The sequence below is a fragment of the Cupressus sempervirens genome, chromosome 2, assembly GCF_028749045.1.
Source record: "Cupressus sempervirens isolate cs-2001-9-10 chromosome 2, ASM2874904v1, whole genome shotgun sequence".
Lineage (NCBI taxonomy): Eukaryota > Viridiplantae > Streptophyta > Pinopsida > Cupressales > Cupressaceae > Cupressus > Cupressus sempervirens.
The window spans coordinates 714569501-714592265 of record NC_143119.1 but is presented as its reverse complement, the minus strand read 5'-3'; positions in this window follow the sequence as shown (position 1 = coordinate 714592265).

Genomic DNA, 22765 nt, shown 5'->3' with positions numbered 1-22765 from the left:
TGTACACTTTGAGGAAAGTTCACCTAGCTTATCCTCTAATCCTCTCCACACATCATACGTAGTGAAAACTGATAGTGACATCAGTGATAGTGCTTTAATAGATTCAGACACTTGGGGTTCTATCGATAGTTGTAGTGAGAGGTCATATCATCAGTACAGTCCACATTCTTATATTGCCACAGTGAAAGGTTTAGCACAACATGGTACATCTCATCTTCTGGCTCTAGCTTCAATTAAGTTGGGAGATAAACTTGAGGACTTACATCTTCTCTTTGATGAAGGTGATCCTTCTACTATTGTTGTGAGGGCTCACTCTGACCTTCATGTCCATTCTCTACATGATCAATCTCTACAGGTTGGCATGATTCTGGATACTTATGTATAGAAATTGGAGGAGGTCTCTTTTTTAGTGGAGGAGACAAATGGTTCATTGGAACAAGTTTAATAGACATCCTTGTCAGATCTGCATTCATTATTTTCAGCATAGTTGGAAGGGGTGAACATCAGCATCAACACAGGGATACTTGAGCAAGTTTTAGGGACACCATACATCTTCAAGATTGTACCTTTTCCATTATTTCTTCCCAAGGGGAGAAATGTCATTCTGCACTCTTGGACTAGCTTCTTCCTTGGAGCATCTTTCACTGATAGGTATTCTTCATTTTGAGGGGGGGGGGGGGGGAACTACCTTGTCTCTCTTCATCTTCTTTCTTATGGGGGGGACTTTTTCTTCTTATGAGATTTAGTTCTTCTCATTCTTTACTTTTGTACATACTAGATGTATGTCGTAATGGGCGAGGTCTTGATTACTCCATCGATCCACGCATCCCTATTTATCTCTCTTTTTGGAGGAGGGTTTTTCCCATTAGGTTTTCCCTCTTTCTCTACTTTATGAGAGATTGCATCTTCATTATGTACATGGGTACCTAACATGGCCTAGTAGCTAGGACCCATCATGCATTTCATCCTAGTTTTCATAAGCTTAAGGGCATTCCCCTAAGTTGCACTTAAGGGCGAGTGTTGGTGTAAATACATATTTACTATTTACACTTACTTAAGTTTAGTTATGTTAATGCATTATTTTATTATTTTATTTTGTGAGACACTTAGGATTTGCACACCTTTTTGAGTTGTCATGTTGACAACACAAAAGTAAACAACTCTATTTTAGCACATGATGTCTACAACATTGATTTGAGTGTCACACCCTTATAAGCTTATCCTCTCATCACTGCACTTACTTCCATACTTAATGGAGGATAACCCATATTTTGTGGACATGTGCTTGGTTGTATGACATGTCATGGTGCTAATTTTGAGGCATTCTAGATGTATCTTAAAGGCTTTTATATACAAGCACTCCTAGTGTACTTTCATAATGCATATTGAATGAATATATCGTCATTCTAATCATACTCTCTCTTTCTGGTCTATAGTTGTGCTTGTGTTTAAGTTCTTAGTTCCTGGGTGAATTTTTCCCTTATGCAAATTATTACAAATTTCTTCACAACATCTTCAATATTTTTTTGAAGAATGTTGAATGCCTTGTATTTCGGTGCAAATCTTCCACCATAATTCTTGTTGGCCTTGGTAATTTGTGCTTTTGACAATTCTGGCATTACCTGGGCTAATCTGGATTCTCTAATTTGTTTCTCCAAATTTAGATAATAATACCACTTATTTTCAACAATAAAATATAATTATTTTGGCATAGTGTTAACTAATTCAAGTTGGGTGTTCTTGAACTTAGACATCATTTCATAAATTGATTCTTCAATCAAGTTCTGCTCTTCTCTACCAAGTTTTTCAAAATCAATTCTTTTCAATCTAGATAAATCTATAGTGTTTTTAACATTTTCATAGAGATTCTCAAGATCCAATTTTGGTGGATGACTTACCTCTCTAAATTGGTTTATATCCTCTAATTTTTTCCTCTCATCATCAATTTCTAGTTGTGCAATGTATTTTCGTCTTTGCTTCTTCTGCTCTAGCCCTTCTTGTTTAGTAGCCTTGGCCTTTTCTTTGGCTTTTTCTTGGGCCTTTTTTATGGTGGCCCATGTGCTTTCCCTATTTGTTGGTGCTATTGGCTTTGCTTTCTTTGGCTTAGCAATCTTCTTAGCCTTATTCTTTGCTACAAGTTGTTCTTTGGCCATTTTCTTCTTTGGTTCTACCTGTATTGGTGCTTCCTTTGCTTCCTTGGCACCTTCTACCTCCTCTTCATCCTTATCTTCACCCAATCCTTTAGTTAATGTAAGAGGTTCTTGAGTTTGTTCATGTTCTTCGTCTTCATCCTCTTCATCATCTTCTTCTTCATCTATACATTCACAAAATTGGACCTTTATTTTTTTTATCAATTTGTCTTTCATCTTCAATGTGGAGGCTATCTTTAATTCCATCTCAACTTTTGATTTCATTACATCATAGTTTCCAAATATTTTAGCTGATTTATTCACTTCTTTAGCAAGAATTCTAGTGGTAGCAGTTGAGGCTTCATCAACATTAATTTCATAGCCTAGGGGTCTTAGCCATCTTACCCTAGGTATACCAGCCTATACATATGTATAGTCAATATCAACAAGAAAGAATATGTCATTATAATACTATTCAAACAAGGAAATTGGTATTCTCATCCTTTTTTTAATAGAATTCTTTAAGTCTTCAAAATAGCTAGCTATGATAGTCTCAAAGTTTTCTCCCATTTGCTCAATATACTCATTAACTTGAACTACTATTGATCTATTTGTCTTCTATCTTACCTTCCCAAAGGATGGGAATGCATTTTGAACAATGAAAAATATACAAATTAGGATTGCTTCAAACTTATACTATGCACTCTTGGTTTTTCTAATGGCACCTATGTTCTCCTTTATCTATTGCAATTGTAGTTCAGCTAGATCATGGGTGTGATCCCTCTTTACAATTTTATAGCCCACATCTATTGCAATTCAAGGTACACTATTTAACCTACTTGATTGATAAAAATTGTAAGAGATTACCCTTATGAAAAAGTTCAATAAAAGATATGTGATAGTATCAATAGTCATTCCACATTTGTTTCATTTTTCTCCTGTGTTTTTCTCAATAACTTTATTTGAGTCACTTCATAGAGTCTTCGGTCAGTCTAGGGTTGGAAAACTAGTTACCCTATGAACTATTCTCTTTGAAATTTTAATGGGACCATCTTCCAACCATAAGCATTGATAATGTATTATGCGTAGCACTATCTTGATCCATTCTATTTTGAACATTGTGGGGAAATCTATTGGAAATCTGATTGAAAAGCTCATTGTTGTTGAAGATCAAAGAGGGAGATTGTTGTAAAAGAATTTTTTCAATCATTGTTTTTCCATTGATGTCAAACCTTCTATTTGTAGGGATGATATTTTCTTATAAGATCCAAGCACTATCACTTAGTTGATTGCTGAAGAGGATTTGATCAACAAGATGTAACAAGAGCACCTAAAGGAAAGGTTGAGTTATGATGTTGTAATGAAGTGCAAGGATCAATTAACATAATTGTTAAGTAATGTATTGATGTTATACTCAAAGATATAGAGGTTAGTCACTCTTAGATATATTGAAGGAAGAAGTTGTAACAAGGTTGACTGTAAAGCTTTAACTAAGATCATTAGTAGGTGCCGAGAAAGCTAGTTGAAGCCAAGAAAATTCTTAGTAGAAGCTGAGTAACAGACATTTCTAGTGTATGTCGAGTGATCTTCAAGTGTTGAGTGAAGATAAAGTGCCAAGAATTAGAAAATTTTCAATAGGTGTCGAGTGATCTTCAAGTGCCGAGTGATCTTCAGGTGCTGAGCATCAAGAAAAACACAGTCAATATCGAGTAACATAGTATGTGCCGAGCACTAGTATTTCAATAGTATTGAGCTACTACATTAGTTTAAATGATGAAGATTTGTCAAATTTAAGATGACATGGTGGTTGCATTGAATTTTGTGAATGAGTTGGAAGATAAGGATGATTAGTTGTTGGCACAAAATCTTATGTAAACTATTTTTTGGACAAATTCTAAAGGATTATTCAAGAAGTTTCTAGAGGAAATACAATATGGGTTAGATATAATGAATCCTACCTAATCCATGCAAAATAAAATTGAAAAAATGGAAGAATTGAGTGGGAAAAGGAACTCCAAGACTTCTATTTAAGAAGTCATAAAGCAAGAAGCAAAGAGCTACTAATACTATTGTTGCTGGAGTGCCAAATATGTGATGTGGTTGAAAGGGTGTCAAGAAGGGGACATCTAGGAGAAGGAAGAGCACAGAGGCTTTGCTTCTATGAGTGGTCATGAAGAGACGATTTCACTAGTACATTGAGTATGGAGACTCAAGGAGACAAAGCTTGAAAGGGAAGGCAAGCTATTAAGTGTTGCAGAGATTGAAGGCCAGGCAAGGGAATGAGCTAAGAAGTGATCTGAGATTTGCAAGATAAGTTGTATGTTGTAGTTAGGTTAAGATTTTCTAATACTCTCTAGCAATTGTATTAGATCTAAAAATCCTATGGACTTAGGTTGGTCTAATAGCCATTTGTAAATCCTTTAAAAGGGTGGCATTCCAAGTGAATGTTCTAAAGGCCTCTAACCAAGCCCACTTCTAATAGGGTGGTTAAATCCTCGAACAAGGTCACATTTAATAGTGTGGTGTAAGCCTTTAATAGGGTAGGCCATTCACAAGGCATCACTTCAAAAGGGTGAAAATTGAGTAGCATGTTACTTGTGGTTTTTCCCAAATTGGGTTTCGACTTAAATCACTGTATCATGTGTTGATTTCTTGTGTGTTATACTTGCATGTTGATTTATAGTAACTTGCTGATTAGATAAGTTAAACCTTGGATGGATGAATGGTTGAATGATTTCACTATACTTAGTGAAAAGTTTGAATAGGACATTTGGACCTTGAATATCTGATTCACCCCCCCACCCCCCTCAGTTATTCTAAATCAATTCTAACAATTGGTATTAGAGCCTTCTGCTGATTTACTTTCAAGGTAATAGAAGCAAGAAGATCAAGATGTCCAAGAGAGAAGTTCCCAAGCTCAGAAAAGACAACTTTGCTACATGGCAGAGTTTGATGAAATTGTACCTTGGACCAATAGGTGATTATGCACAAACCTCAATAGGAACAGAGCATGTAAATCTAGCAGGACCCCTCACTGTAGATGACTTAAACAAAAAGAAGGAGCATAACCAAGCAATGTTGGAAATTGCATTTGCACTTAGCTATGCTGAATATGATGACATCAAAGACTATAACATTGCATTCAAAATGTGGAAAACCTTATTAGATATTTATGGAGGTGATCAGAATGTCCAGAAAGCAAAGAAAGAAAGCCGAAGTGGGAAGTTTGATGACATGAAGATGGAGGAAGGTGAAAATGTTGGAAATTATTGAAAAGATCATGAGGAAATTTTTTGGAATGATATATGGAAATGGTAAAGAATGTTCTCAATCATTTTTTTTTCATTGATGTCAAACTTGCTACTTGCAGGAATGACAATTGCTTTAGTGATCCAAATAATATCAATCAATTGATTGACAAGGAGGAGGCAATCAATAAGATGTAACTAGTACACCAAGAGAAAGGTTGAAGTTATGATGCTATAATGAAGTACAAGGATCAGCTAAGCCATTGATGAAAAAGTGTGTTGATGACATACTATAAGACACAAAGAATGGGCACACTGAAACATGTCAAAGATGTAAGGTTTTTAGCTAAGACATTTGTAAAGCCTAACTAAAGTTCATTAGAGAGAGGGAGCCAAGCAAGCTAGTTGAAGCCGTGCAAATTCCTAGTTGAAGCCGAGCAAGATCAATATCAAGTGCCGAGTAAACTTCAGATGCCAAGTGATATCAAGTGCCGAGTAAACTTCAGATGACGAGTGATATCAAGTGCCGAGTAAACTTCAAATGCCGAGTGAAATCAAGTGCCGAGCAGATATAGGTGTCGAATAACACAGAGATGCCAAGCACCAGTAAAACCAATAGTGCTGAGTAACATAGAGATGCCGAGCACTAGTAAAAACAATAATGTCGAGTTGCTGCATTATTTTGAAAATCGAAGATTTTCCAGATCTAAGCTGACAAGGTTGTTATCTAGAAGTTTGTCAATTAAATGAAAGATAAGAATGATGAGCTAGTGGCACAGAACACCATGCAAAAAAATTTTTAAGGATACAACTGACGAAGTTTCTAGATGAGAACAAGACATCAGGTAGATACATTGTATCCTACCTAATCCATTTTGAAACCCTAAAATTGGAGAAGGAGAATTGAGCGGCAAAGGAAAAATCAGATTTCTACTTAAGGAGTCATAAGTTCATGAAGAAAAGACAGAGAGAGGCAGTCAAGCATGAAAGCATAAAATGTTGAAGGAGGTGCTAAAGAGGAAAGAGAGCAGAGTTACTATGCTTCAATAAGAAGACCCCAGATATGTATGCATTGGCATGATGAGTAAGAAGACTCAAGGAGATGAAGCTTGATAAGAAGACAAGCAATCAGAGCTGAAGTGATTGAAGCCAAGCATAAGGATTGAACTGAAAGTGTGATCTAAAATCTAAAAAGTATGTTGTAAGTTACATCAGATCAAAAGGCCATTATCGTTACTTTCTAGCAATTGTAACAGTTAGTTTAAATCCTATGGAGTTAGGTTGGTTTGATAGCCATGAGATAAATCCTTTAATAGGGTGACATTCCAAGTGAATGTTCCAAAGTCATTTAACTGGGCTCATTCCTAACAGTTTAGTGAAATCCTCTAACAAGGTCACATTTAACAGTGTGTTGTAAGCCTTTAATAGGGCAGCCTTTTAACAGGGCATCACTTTAGAAGAGTGAGAATCAAGTAGCATGTTACTGGTGGTTTTTCTCAAATTGGGTTTCCACATAAACCATTGTGTCATGTGTTGATCTTGCATGTTGATTTACTGTAGCTTACTAATATGGTTGATTTAAGTTTGGATGGATGAAAAGTGTATGGATTTATTAAAAGTGTAGAAAAAGTATTATTAGGGCATTTGGACCTTGAATAACTAATTCACCCCCCCCCCCCCCCCCCTCTCAGTTATTCTAAAGAATTCTAAAAATTGGTATCAGAGCTGAACTGTTGATTCGGTTTAAAGGAACTACAAGCAGAAAAGATCAAAATGCCTAAGAGAGAAGTTCCCAAGCTCAAAAAAGACAACTTTGTTGCATGGAAAAGTTTGATGAAGCTAAATCTTGGATCCATAGGAGATTATGCCCAAAATTTAATTGCACTGAACATGTAGATCCAACTGGCAGTCTTACTGCAGAAGACATGAAAAACAAGTAGGAACACAATCAGACAATGTTGGAGATTGCCTCTGCACTCAACTATGCTGAATTTGATGATATCAAAGGATGTGACACTACATTCAAAATGTGGAAATCCCTATCAAACATTTATGGAGGAGATAAGAATGTACAAAGAGAAAAAAGAGAAAGTCTCAAAGGAAAGTTTGATGATATGAAAATGGAGGAAAATGAGAATGTTGCTTAGTATGGTGCAAGAATAAAAGAAGTGGTAAGTGCAATAAGATGCTTAAGTGGTCAACTGGATGAAGATACTATTAATAGTAAGTTCTTAAGAACCTTGCTCCCTGTCTATGCTATTAGAGTATCAGCAATACAAGAACTAAGATGTATACCAAGAAACAATCTAAGTTTTGAAGGTATAATAGGTAGACTCACTGCATTTGAGTTATCTAATTTTGACAAATATAGACCAGAGAATGTTGAATCTTCCTTTAAGGCCAAGTTATCACAAAAAGATGTTGAACAGGTAAAATCAAAGGAAGGAAGAAAAATGAAGTATGTATCCAGTGATAGTAGCACTGATGAGGAAGATGTGGTACAATTGGAAGCATTGCTTGCTAGAAGATTTCACAGAGGTAAAGGAAAAATTGAAGGTAAGATGCCTATCATTTGTTTCAATTGCAATGAAGTAGGTCATATTGCTGCCAGGTGTACATAGAAAAAGGATTACAAGGAAGGCAACAAAAACAAATTCAGAAGAGATGATGACAAGAGAGATTACAAAGAAAAAGGTAAGAAGTGTTATATTGTTGAAGAAAATTCTCATGACAATGATGATGAAGTTGTTTATGTATCCATGAAAGATCAATCTGATGAAGAAGAGCCCACAACACTGGTAACATGTATGAACAAGAATGACAGGTGGATCATAGACAGTGGTTGCTCACATCACATGACAGGAGACAAAAGTAAGTTTGTTAACTTTACTCAGTATGATGGAAATAGTGTTAGATTTGGTAATGATGCTCTATGCCAAATCAAAGGAAAAGGTTCCATTAAGCTCATAGAAAAAATTTCATGTGATAATGCATATTATGTTGAAGGATTAAACTACAATTTGCTGAGTGTCTCACAGTTAGGCAATATAGTATGCAAAGTAGAATTTGGAAACAAAATTGCAAAAATCTATGATACTGATGGTAAACTGATAGGAAAAGGAGATCAAACAAGGAGTAATCTATTTTACCTTGATATGGATGATGTTTCTTGTTTTATTGCAAAATTTGATGATGAATGGTGGTGGCATAGAAGATTATGTCATGTCAACTTTGATAATCTGGTCAAGATCAGTAAAATGAAGAAAGTCAGAGGTTTACCAAAATTGAAGAAGCCTGATAATACCATGTGCAAACAATGTCAGCTAGGAAAGATGATAGAGTCAAGTTTCAAAAGCAAAAACTATACATCCAAAGAAGTACTTGAACTAGTTCATATTGACTTATGTGGTCCAATGGAAGTACAAAGCTATAGAGGAGATAAATACATAATGTTGTTTGTTGATGACTATTCCAAGATAATGACTGTTATGTTCTTAAAACAAAAATCTAATGCTTTTCAAATGTTTAAGTGGTATGTGGCTAGAGTTGAAAAGGAAATAGGAAAAAGCTTGAAATGCCTAAGATTAGACAGAGGTGGTGAATTCACATCAAATGAATTCGAGATATTTTGTAATGATAAAGGAATCAAAAGACAAACGTTAGCTCCTAGAACTCCCCCACAGAATGGAATTGCTAAAAGAAAAAATAGATCTGCGATTGACTGTGCCAAAACATTAATGATGGAAAATATTGTTGGTCTAAAATACTAGAGAGAAGCTGTAAGTGCAGCTCTTCATACACTGAACCGAGTACAAGTCAAGAAAGGTACAAATACAACACCTTTTGAATTATGGTATGGTCACTTACCCAATGTAAAACATTTCAAAGTATTTGGTTGCAAATGTTTTATCCTTAAAGATGCTAGAAATGGAAAATTTGATACAAAAAGTGATGAAGGCATATTCCTTGGTTATTCCACTAGAAGTAAGGCATACAAGTGTTTGAATACTAACAGTAATAAAATTGTGAAATGTGCAAATGTAAAATTTGATGAACATATAGAAGTCCAAGCTAAAGAACCAAAAAGAATGGATGAATACAGAACCTTTGTGTATTCCTATGAAGGAATGACTGATGAGAATGATGTCAATCAAATTGAAACTCAACAAGAAGTTTCAGTTTCAGCCGACTCATAACTAGTGAATGCCAAGCTACATTCAGAAGCTGAGTTGCAAAATGAAGAAAATGCACAATCTGATTCTAAAGTCAATACATATGAAAGAGATGTAGAACAACCTAAAAACTTAGTACATAGTGACCCTGAATAAGAAATATCAAACATGGAAACAAGGACCGAACTAAGATTATCCAAATATGTAAAAAGACATCACCCTGCTAAACAGATAATTGGTGACAAAGATGCAAGACCAATGACAAGGAACAGACTAAGACATGAATCATGTCTAATTAGAAAATCTGAACCTAAGATAGTATATGGTGCATTACAAGATGATGACTTGTACAAAGCTATGGAAGAAGAGATTGATCAAATAAAGAAGAACAAAACCTAGAGTTTGGTTCCCAAATCAGTTGACAAAAATGTGATCGACACCAAGTGGGTATTCAGAAACAAGCTAGATGAGAATGGTGAGATTACTAGAAACAAAGTTAGACTAGTATGCAAGGGTTATGCTCAAGAAGAAGGAATAGACTACGGGGAAACATTTGCCCCTGTTGCTAGAATGGAAGGAGTAAGAACTTTACTTGCATATGCTGCATATAAATATTTTAAAGTCTATTAGATGGATGTAAAATCTGCTTTTTTAAATGGCATACTAGAAGAAGAAGTCTACATTGAACAACCAAAAGGATTTGTTGACGAAAACAATAGGGATATGGTTTGTAAGCTACATAGAGCACTCTATGGTTTGAAACAAGCACCTAGAGCATGGTATGAGAGACTTCACAAGTATCTAATACAAATAGGATTTGAAAGAACTGATGATAATGACAACATGTACATCAAAGCAGAAGAAGGTAAAGACATTATTGTATCTGAAATCTTTGTGGATGACATAGTGTTTGGTGGAAAGGAAGTACTTTGCAAAGGATTTTCTGACAAAATGAAACATGAATTTGAGATGTCTATGTTTGGAGAAATCAAATTCTTTGTTGGATTGCAAGTACATCAACTCAAACATGGTATATTTGTGACACAATCAAAGTACATCAAAGAGATTCTTAAAATATTTAGATTAGAGGAGTCCAAACTGGTCAGCACACCAATGGCAACAAGAAATAAGCTATCTAAAAATGATGAATCAGCTGAAGTCAATCAAACAATGTATAGATCCATGATTGGAAAATTATAATATGTTGTACATAGTAGACTAGACATAGCATTAGCAGTTGGAATAGTGGCTAGATTCTTTGCTAATCTTAAAGAAAACCATCTCATAGCAGTAAAAAGAATAATGAGATATCTTAAAGGAACTGATAACTTTGGTCTATACTACAAAAAGAATGGAAAATTTGAGCTCAATGCATATACAGATGCAGATTGGGGAAGCAACATTAATGATATAAAAAGTACAAGTGGAGGTGCATTATTTCTAGGCAAAAGGCTAGTTACTTGGACTAACAAGAAACAAACATGCACATCTCAGTCCACTATAGAGTCAGAATATGTGGCAGCAATAGTTAATAGCACAAACATTGTGTGGCTCACACATCTATTGGAAGGAAAGAAAGAAGAGGTAACAAAACCTATGATATTGTATTGTGATAACACAAGTGCTATAAACATGTCCAAAAATACAGTAATGCATGCAAAAACCAAGCACATCGCAATCAAGTATCATTATATTAGAGAACTGGATGAAGACAAATAAGTGAAGTTGGAATACATTCATGAAAAGGAACAAACTGCATATATCTTCACCAAACCATTTCCAAAGGATGCTTATGAATATCTTAGAGGCAAGTTGGGGGTAATACCCCTAACTCAAGTAGTTTAAAGCAACAAGGAAGCTTCCCTGCATCACCAATAATGAATCATTGAAATATCAGAAGAATGATGCAGAGGATAACAGTAGGAGTAGAAACTCTAAATCAGTCACAAGCATGGTGACAAAGGGAGAAGACAACAAGAAGCCAAAGCTCATATTTTGCATAATAAAGATGCTACATCTTTGGAATTTATGTAAAAGAGGGAAAAATGTGAAACCTAATCAATACAAAGCAAGAGGAAAATATATATGAAAGAGGGAGATATATGAGATCAGCTGGTAAAGATGAAGCTAGCAAAGAAAAGTGGTAGATAACGTATACAATCTTGGTGGTAACTAAGTTGATCAATTGATCAGTTTGGTTTGCCATCAATGCCAAAGAGGGAGATTGTTGGAAATGATTGAAAAGATCATGAGGAAAGTTGTTGGAATGATATATGGAAATGGTAAAGAATGTTCTCAATCATTTTTTTGGTCATTGATGTCAAACTTGCTACTTGCAGGAATGACAATTGCTTTAGTGATCCAAATACTATCAATTAATTGATTGACAAGGAGGAGGCAATCAATAAGATGTAACTAGTATGCCAAGAGAAAGGTTGAAGTTATCATGTTGTAATTAAGTAAAAGGATCAGCTAAGCCATTGATGAAAAAGTGTGTTGATGACATACTATAAGAAACAGAGAATGGGCCCACTGAAACATATCAAACATGTAAGGTTTTTAGCTAAGACATCTATAAAGCCTAACTAAAGTTCATTAGAGAGAGGGAGTCGAGAAAGCTAGTTGAAGCTGAGCAAGATCAATATCAAGTGCCGAGTAAACTTCAGATGCTGAGTGAAATCAAGTGCCAAGTAAATATAGGTTCCGAATAACACAGAGATGTCGAGCACCAATAAAAACAATAATGCCGAGTTGTTGCATTATTTTGAAAATTGAAGATTCGCCAGATCTAAGCTGACAAGTTTGTTATCTAGAAGTTTGTCAATTAAATGGAATATAAGAATGATGAGCTAGTGGCACAAAACACCATGTAAATTTTTTTTAAGGATACAACTGATGAAGTTTCTAGATGAGAACAAGATATGAGGTAGATACATTGTATCCTACCTAATCCATTTTGAAACCCTAAAATTGGAGAAGGAGAATTGAGCGGCAAAGGCAAAATCAAATTTCTACTTAAGGGGTCATAAGTTCATAAAGAAGAGAGAGAGAGAGGTGGTCAAGCATGAAAGCATAAAATGTTGAAGGATGTGCTAAGGAGGAAAGAGAGCATAGTTACTCTGTTTCAATAAGAAGACCCCAGATATGGATGCATTGGCATGATGAGTAAGAAGATTCAAGGAGATGAAGCTTGATAAGAAGACAAGTAATCAGAGCTAAAGTGATTGAAGCCAAGCATAAGGATTGAACTAAAAGTATGATCTAAAATCTACAAAGTCTGTTGTAAGTTATATCAGATCAAAAGGCCATTATCGTTACTTTTTAGAAATTGTAACAGTTAGTTTAAATCCTATGGACTTAGGTTGGTTTGATAGCCATGAGATAAATCCTTTAACAGGGTGACATTCCAAGTGAATGTTCTAAAGTCCTTTAACCAGGCCCATTCCTAACAGTTTGGTGAAATCCTCTAACAAGGTCACATTTAACAGCGTGTTGTAAGCCTTTAATAGGGTAGGCTTTTAATAGGGCGTCACTTTAGAAGAGTGAGAATCAAGTAGCATGTTACTGGTGGTTTTTCCCAAATTGGGTTTCCACGTAAATCATTGTGTCATGTGTTGATCTTGCATGTTTTATCTCTGCATGTTGATTTACTGTAACTTACTAATATGGTTGATTTAAGTTTGGATGGATGAAAAGTGTATGGATTTATTAAAAGTTTAGAAAAAGTATTATTAGGGCATTTGGACCTTGAATAACTAATTCACCCCCCCCCCCCCCCCCTCCCTCTCAGTTATTCTAAAGAATTCTAACAGAAAATACTGCTCAGTATGCTGCAAGAATAAAAGAAGTAGTGAGTGCAATAAGAAGTCCAGGTGGACAACTAGAAGAAGAAACATCCATCAGCAAATACTTAACAACTCTACCCCCTATCTATGCTATAATATTTTCAGACATCCAAGAGCTGAGGTGTGTGCAACGGAACACACTAACCTTTGAAGGAATAGCTGGAAGACTTACTGGATTTGAGCTATCCAATTTTGACAACTACAAACCTGAGAACCTTGAATCTTCTTTCAAGGCCAGGATGACAATAAAAGATGTTGAGGAGGACACATCAAGCAAGAGAAGAAGAAAAGGAAAACATGCATCCAGTGATAGTAGCATAGATGAGGAAGATGTGGAACAATTAGAAGCACTACTAGCCAAGAGATTCCATAGAGGAAAAGGCAAATTCAAATGTAAGCTCCCTATCATATGTTTCAATTGCAATGAAGTAGGTCATATAGCTGCAAGATGTCCACAGAGGAAAAACTATAAATAAGGAAACAAGTTCAAGAACAACAGAGAAGATGACATCAAAGATTACAATAAGAAAGGCAAGAGATGCTACATTATTGAAGAAGACTTTGATGAAAATGATGATGAAGTAGTCTATGTAGCCATGAAGGATGAATCAGACAAATATGAAGATGAAGCAACATCATTAGTTGCTTGTGTGAACAAGAATGACAAGTGGATCATAGATATTAGATGCTCACATCACATGACAAGAGATAAAAGTAAGTTCATTACCTTTACTTAGTATGATGGAAATAGTCTTAGATTTGGTAATGATGCTCCATGTCAAATCAAAGGAAAAGGATTTATCAAACTTGTAGAGAAAATTTCATGTGATAATGCATACTATGTTGAAGGATTAAACTATAACTTGTTGAGTGTATCAAAATTAGGCAATGTAGGTTCAAAAATTGAATTTGGAAACAAAACTGCCAAGATTTATGACACTGATGGAAATCTGATAGGAAAAGGTGAACAAACTCGGAGTAATATGTTTTACCTAGATATGGAAGAATCAACATGTCTTTTTGTTAGACTTGATGATGTGCGGTTATGGCATAAAAAGTTGTGTCGTGTTAACTTTGATAATTTGATTAGTATCAGAAAGAAAAAGAAAGTTAGAGGATTATCCAAGTTGAAGAAACCTGAAAACACAATGTGTAAACAATGTCAACTAGGGAAAATGACTAAGTCTAATTTCAAAAGAAAAAAATACACTTCCAAAGAAATTCTAGAGTTAGTTCATGCAAACTTATGTGGCCCAATAGAAGTGCAAAGCTACCTAGGAGACATATATATAATGTTATTTGTGGATTATTATTCCAAGATGATCACTACTATGTTTTTAAAGAAAAAATCTGATACATTCCAAATGTTCAAGTGGTATTTGGCTAGAGTTGAGAAGGAAATAGGAAAGAATCTAAAATGCCTAAAATCAGGCAAAGGAGGTGAGTACACATCAAGAGAGTTTGAAACATTTTTCAATGATAAAGGTATCAAAAAGGAAACATTAGCACCAAGAACTCCACCATAGAATGGTATTTTTGAAAGGAGAAATAGAGGTCTGTGATTGACTATGCTAGAACCTTGATGATGGAGAAAAATGTTGCACTAAAATAATAGAGAGAATTTGTAAGTATTGCAGTCTACACATTGAATAGAGTTCAAGTCAAGAAAGGTACAAATGTAGCACCCTTTGAATTGTGGTATGGTCGCTCACCTAATGCTAAAATTTTTAAAGTGTTTGATTGTAAATGCTATATTCTAAAAGACACGAGAAATGGAAAGTTTGATGCAAGAAGTGATGAAGGCATATTTCTTGGATACTCCACCAGAAGTAAGGCATATAAATGTTTGAATACTAACACTAAAAAAGTTGTGGATAGTGCAAATGTAAATTTTGATGAGCACGTAAAAGTTTAGGTTGATGAGCCAAAGCAAATAGAAGAATATAGATCCTTTGTATACTTCTACGAAGGAATGATAGTTGAAGACAATGTTGCAAATCAAGTTGGGAATTAGCAAAAAACTTCAATATCTACTGAGTCTCAACCAGTGAATGTCAAGTTAAATTTAGAAGCTGAGCTGCAGAATGTAAATAATGCACATAGTGGTTCTGAAAATAGTATGCAAGAAAGAAATGATGAAATACTAGATGAAGAAGAATGAAATGATTCTGAAGCTGAAGGATCAAATATGGAAAGAAGGATTGAACCCAGATTAGCCAAGTATGTAAGAAGACATTGCTCTACAAATCAAATCATTGGTGATAAAGATGCTAGACCAATTACAAGGAATAAATTGAGGAATGAATCATGTCTACTGAGCAAGGTTGAACCCAAAATAGTCAAAGATGCACTACAAGCTGATGACTAGTATAAGGCCATGAAAGAAGAGATAGATTAGATTGAGAAGAATAAAACTTGGTCTCTAGTTCCTAGACTAACTGACAAGAATGTGATTGGTATCAAGTGGGTGTTTAGAAACAAAATTGAAGAGAATCGTAAAATAACAAGAAACAAAGCTAGATTAGTTTGCAAAGGCTATGCACAAGAAGAAGGATTAGATTATGGAGAGACATTCACCCTTGTTGCAAGAAAGGAAGAAGTAAGAACATTACTTGCATATGCTACATATAAAGGTTTCAAAGTCTACCAGATGGACATGAAGTCTGCATTTCTGAATGGTATACTAGAAGAGGAATTCTACATAGAACAACTAGAGGGATTTTTTTATGAGAAGAACAAGGGCATGGTTTGCAAGCTACACAAAGCACTTTATGGATTAAAGCAAGCACCTAGAGCACGATATGAAAGGTTGTGAAAATATCTTGTAAAGATAGGATTTAAAAGAATAGATGACAATAGTACTTTTTATTACAAAGCTGAGGAAGGTAAAGATATTTTGATATCAGAAATCTTTGTTGATGACATAATATTTGGAGGAAAAGATGTTTTATGCAAAGATTTTTCAGATCAGATGAAGCATTAATTTGAGATGTCAATGCTTGGAGAAATCAAATTCTTTGTTGTATTACAAGTACATCAGTTGAAGCATGCCATATTTGTGACCCAATCCAAATACATCAAGGATGTACTTGAAACATTTGGGCTAGAGGACTCAAAACCAATTAGCACACCAATGGAAATAGGCCATAAACTATCCAAGAATGATGAATCTGTTGAAGTAAATAAGACATTGTATAGGTCAATGATTGGAAAGATAAAATATGTTGTACATAGTAGACCACACATTGCATTAGTTGTTGGAATAGTAGCAAAAAATTTTGGCAATCCAAGACAAAATCACTTGATGGCAGTAAAATGAATATTGAGATACCTGAAAGGAACTAACGACTTTGGTCTATATTACAAGAGGAATAAGAAGTTTGAACTGAAAGCTTACACTGATGTGGATTGGGGTGGTAAATTTGATGATACAAAAAGCACTAGTGGAGGAGCACTTTTCATAGGAAAGAGTTTGATTACATGGACAAGCAAAAAGTGAAGCTGCACCTCACAGTCTATTGCAAAAGCTGATTATGTGGCAGTTGCTATAAACTACACCAATATTGTGTGGATCAAACATTTTTTGCAACATATGAAAGAAGAATTTATTGACCAATGACACTTTATCATGATAATACAAGTGCTATCAATATATCAAAGAACCCAGTAATGCATGCTAAAGCTAAGCATATTACAATCAAGTATCACTATGTAAGAGAGCTGGTGGAAGACAAACAAGTGAAGATGGAATATGTCAGCTCAAAGGAACATATTGCTAATATTTGCATAAAAGCACTACCTAAAGATGCTTTTGAGTATCTTAGAGGTAAGTTAGGGGTGATACCCTAAGCTAAGGCTACTTGAACGAAAAAGAAAGAATGCCCTGCATCAAAAAAGTAGAATGTTGAATATTTTACACATTGATATAGAGGATGTTTACTTTGGGATCCATGCCTAAAGTAGTAGAAGTACTGAAACTTCAAATAAGTCACAAGAAAGGTGACAAAAAGAGACATTAAATGAACTTGTAAGAGTTACATCTGCATATTAAGATGCTAATATGTCTTTGACATTGTTGTCAAAGAGGGAGAAGTGAAAAACTGATCAACAACTATAGAAGATAAAGGATAAAAAAAGAACAAGGAGATTTCAGAGGTTGATTAGAACAACATAAGATGAATAATACAAAGGGAGAAAGATAAAGATAAAGGATACATCAGCAAAGAGGGAGAAGTGAAATGAAACAATTAGAATAGTAGTAGGAGATGTGATGTTACAATTTACTTTTTGGCATTTGACTTACTATTCTATCCTAGTAAACTTTTGGTGGAATAGTTTAGACTAATGGTTGATCAGTTTGGTTTTCCATCAATGCCAAAGAGGGAGATTTTTGGAAATTTGATTGAAAAGCTCATTGTTGTTGAAGATCAAAGAGGGAGACTATTGTAAAAGAATGTTTTCAATCATTGTTTTGCCATTGATGTCAAACCTTCTATTTGTAGGGATGATATTTTCTTATAAGATCCAAGCAATATCACTTAGTTGATTGATGAAGAGGATTTGATCAACAAGATATAAAAAGAACACCTAAAAGAAAGGTTGAGTAATGATGTTGTAATAAAGTGCAAGGATTAGTTAAGACAATGGTTAAGTAACATATTAATGTTATACTCAAAGATATAGAGGTTGGTCACACTTAGATATATTGGAGGAATAAGTTGTAACAAGGTTGACTGCAAAGCTCTAACTAAGACCATTAGTAGGTGTCGAGGAAGCTAGCTAAAGCTGAACAAATTCTTAGTAGAAGCTGAGTAACAGATATTTCTAGTGTGTGCCAAGTGATTTTCAAGTGCTGAGTGAAGATCGGGTGCAAAGCATCAAAAAAATTTCAGTAGGTGCCAAGTAATCTTTAGGCATCGAGTGATCTTCAGGTGCCAAGTGATCTTCAAGTGCCGAGCATCAGGGAAAACACAATTGATGCCAAGTAACATAGTATGTGTCGAGCACCAATATTTCAATAGTGTCAAGCTGCTGCATTATTTTAATTGATGAAGATTCACCAAATTTAAGCTGACATAGTGGTTGTGTTGAATTTTGTGAATGAGTTGGAAGATAAGGATAATGAGTTGTTGGTACAAAATCTTATGTAAACCATTTTTGGGTGAATTCTATAGGATTATTCAAGAAGTTTCTAGAGAAAATAGGATATGGGTTAGATATAATGAATCCTACCTAATCCACGCAAATTGAAATTGAAAAAATGGAAGAATCAAGTGGTAAAAGGAACTCCAAGACATCTATTTAAGAAGTCATAAACCAAGAAGCAAAGAGCTACTAATATTGTTGCTGCTGAAGTGCCAAATCTACGAAGTGGTTGAAAGGGTGTCAAGAAGGAGATATCTAGGAGAAGGAAGAGCACAGAGCCTCTACTTCTATGAGTGGTCATGAAGAGATGATTGCACTGGTACATTGAGTATGGAGACTCAAGGAGACAAAGCTTGAAAGGAAAGGCAAGCTATCAAGTGTTGCAGAGATTGAAGGTCAGGCAACGGTATGAGCTAAGAAGTGATCTGAGATCTGCAAGATAAGTTGTATGTTGTAGTTAGGTCAAGATTTTCTAATACTCTCTAGCAAATGTATTAGATCTAAAAATCCTATGGACTTAGGTTGGCCTAACAACCATTTGTAAATCCTTTAACAGGGTGGCATTCCAAGTGAATGTTCTAAAGTCCTCTAACCAAGCCCACTTCTAATAGGGTGGTTAAATCCTCTAACATGGTCACATTTAATAGTGTGTTGTAAACCTTTAACAGGGCATGCCTTTCACAAGGCATCACTTCAAAAGGGTGAAAATTGAGTAGCGTGTTACAGGTGGTTTTTTCCAAATTGGGTTTCCACGTAAATCACTGTGTCATGTGTTGATTTCTTGTGTGTTTTACTTGCATGCTAATTTATAGTAACTTGTTGATTAGATAACTTAAAGCTTGGATGGATGAATGGTTGAATGATTTCACTATACTTAGTGAAAAGTTTGAATAGGACATTTGGACCTTGAATAACTAATTCACCACCCCCCCCCCCCCCCCCGCACCCCTCTTAGTTATTCTAAAGGAATTCTAACAAAATCTAGGGCACAGGTCAAACCCTTTCTTTCAACAATCTTGAATTCTTCTTTTAGAACACCGTTTTCACATAATTTTTCATATGCTTGCTTTATTTCCATGTCTCCTATTCCACCTATCTTGTAGTTATAGCATTTTATAACATCTTGGACCATTATGACCTTTGGAGGAATCATGGAAAGCATGCCTTATAGGTCTTGTTTCTATGCAACATCTAGAATTGCTTTAAAGTCTAATTGCTTTATTTCATTGCTAACTAATTGAACATTCAAAACTTCTTGACCCTTTACATTCCTTGAACTAGATACCATTTGATAAGCTAGGGTTTTAACAAATTTTTAACTACATGACTCAACTTATGAAGAATACCTTGGAAATTTGATGAGTTGGAGTTGGATCATTGTTGGAATTAGTGAAATCACTTCAAACTTGGTTTTTGACTCACCTTCTACGCTCCTTGTAATTTCTTTAGTTTGAAATGGTGAATAATGAATGAAAATTGACCTTATACCCTTCAAAACTCTACATTTAATGCTCAATCCTTATATAGCTGTAAAATTGACATCAACATGATTTTTGTTTCACTTAGCATCTACTAACATGACCATCACTTAGCACCTACTATAGGCTCGACATCAACTACTAACATGGCAGCTCAACATTAAATAGTATTTCACTCAGCACACATAGAGAACTTTTCATGCTTTGGCAACAACATGAAAACATGAAGATTTATCTTGAATTTTCTGCAACTTCTTATATTTTTATTCATGCTAATATGATCCTTTTAGTACTCACTTCTTTTGTAACTGATGTATAATGCAACACTTTAAGTATCCGTCCCACATACCTCTTGTTTTCTTAGTTTAATGAGGTGTGATCACTTGACCCATTAGGTGAAGTGATCCCTGCTTCATTTGATGTATTGCCTCCATCTTTCTTCTTCCATGTCTTGTTCATCTCATTCCTGATGTGTTCAACATCTGCCTTGCCTTTACCTTTATCAAATTCACAACTTGGTGCCTTGGACCTAGTTGGACAATGTTTACTGATATAACCATTCTTCAAGCAACTACAAAATATGGTTTGACTCAACCACCTCTTGTAATTACCACTGAAGTGAGTCCTAATTCATTTTTTAGGTATATGTCTGTATTCCTAACAATAGTGACAACTATATCTTGTATTATAATCCTAGTTATAGGAATTTCTAGGGCTTCTTACCTTTTTTGGCTTACTTAATGACCATGGGGACTTGGACTTGCATTCAAAGGGCTCTATGTCTATACTTCTAATAGTTGTAGCAATATCCTTCAAATTTTGGTGCATTTGTGGTTCTAGTTCTGCATTCATGTGCTTGATGACCCTATTTATTACACTTATGATAGTAGAACATGTTCTTAGGCTTAGCATTCTAATATGTATTCTTGCTCCTGAACACATTAGAGATATGCCCTCTCTTTCCACAATGATGACAAGTGGGTTTGGAGTTCTTACCTTTGTTATTCCTTTCCTTAATATTTTTGGATGATTCTCTTTCTTTAGTGCTTGTGTAGACCAACCCTGATGTGTCTCTATTGGATCTAAGAAATTTTAGTAACTGCTCAAAGTACTTGATGGCTTCATTTCGATTGTTGAAACTTTCAAAAAATTCCTTTTCTCTTTTTAGGTCATTCTACAGTTGTTCATTTTGCAACTTTAATGTAGTTATCTCAATGTCCACAACATTCAATTCATGATGAGTATTCATCATATGGCTTAAGGTATCCAATTGCATGTTTGAAATCCTAGATAGCTCTGTTGACTTTTCTTCCAATTTGTTTGCCAAAATTTTTTTTTCTTATTCAATTCAGGCCTTCTTTTCTATATCTTTCTTCTTTTGTTCAGTCACTTCACATAGTAGTATAGCTTGTGATTCTTGCTCCAACTTAAGATTTGTGATTTCTTCAACTTGTGTTGTATTCTTTTCCATTAGATTTACAATTGCTACATAAAATTCATTGGAGTTACCATCTATAAATAGCTTTGTGGTGTCAATCTCTTTCTATTGTGTGTTGTTTTTTGCTATGGCAATCTCTTTCCTTCTTTTCAGGGAACTCTTCAAAACATCTCTAGCTTCATTTAGTTGATGTAGTATGAGATGTATCTCAATCTCCTAGTTCTCAAAGGTCTTTCCAAAATTTTAGACTTCCATTTCAAGATCTTTCCTCTAAGTTGCAAAGCTTCTTCTTTTGAGAACTTGGCTCTAACACCAATTGTTGGAATTACAAATAGGAAATGTACACTTTTGAGAGGGGGGTGAATCAAAAGTTCAAACTTCAGCTATTAAAATTTTCACTATTCATTAGATGCATGCAATATATGAACTAAAAATAGCATGAAAATTAAATGCATCTAAAACATGTAAGCAATTAAACATACACACTTAACATTAGATATGATTACCCATAAACCCTCCAAAGAGAAGGTAAAACTAGGGTGGTGATGACACCTACAAATCTTCACTACAGTAGTAATAAAGTGTAGCCAATTAAGATTACAATAGTTTGACCATGAAACATGATCTGTCATGTGAAAGGCCTACCCTATTAAAGGCTTACAAGGATTCTTAAGTCCCACCCTTGTTATAGGATTTCAACACCCTGTTAGAAGTGTGCTTGGCTAAAGGACTTCAAAACATCCACTTGGAATGTCATCCTATTAAAATATTTACAACAGCTTGTTAGGACTCAATTGATTCTACAATTCACTCTCACTACTAAGTCACCTTGAAATATGCTGAAACAAATTCAATCATTCACCTCTTTGTTACCTTCTATAGCATTATCTCTCACTTCCTATTCATTCACACACTTCTTATTGTTAGGGTTTTATCTTCATTATAAAGACTTTGGTGGCTTAGGGTTAGGTATGAATCTATGGCTGAGATTCATCCCTTTTTTTTGCTTAATCCTTCCTATTTTCTAATTGGTTGCATGTAAACACATAGGGATTATGCAAACAGATTCATTCTTATCTTTAAAGAATCAAAATCTAACTTTATATTGGCTTGAAAATGGTTTAGATAGTTGTTTGTGCAATCACAAACAAATATGTCCAATCTGTGTCACTCAACACTTGAAGTTACCAATGCTTGGCACATATTATAATTTTATTTCTATCTCAACACCTATAAAGCTCACATCTACTATTTACTCAACACTTGAACAACTCAGCATCTACTATTTACTCGACACTTTAGTGACTCAG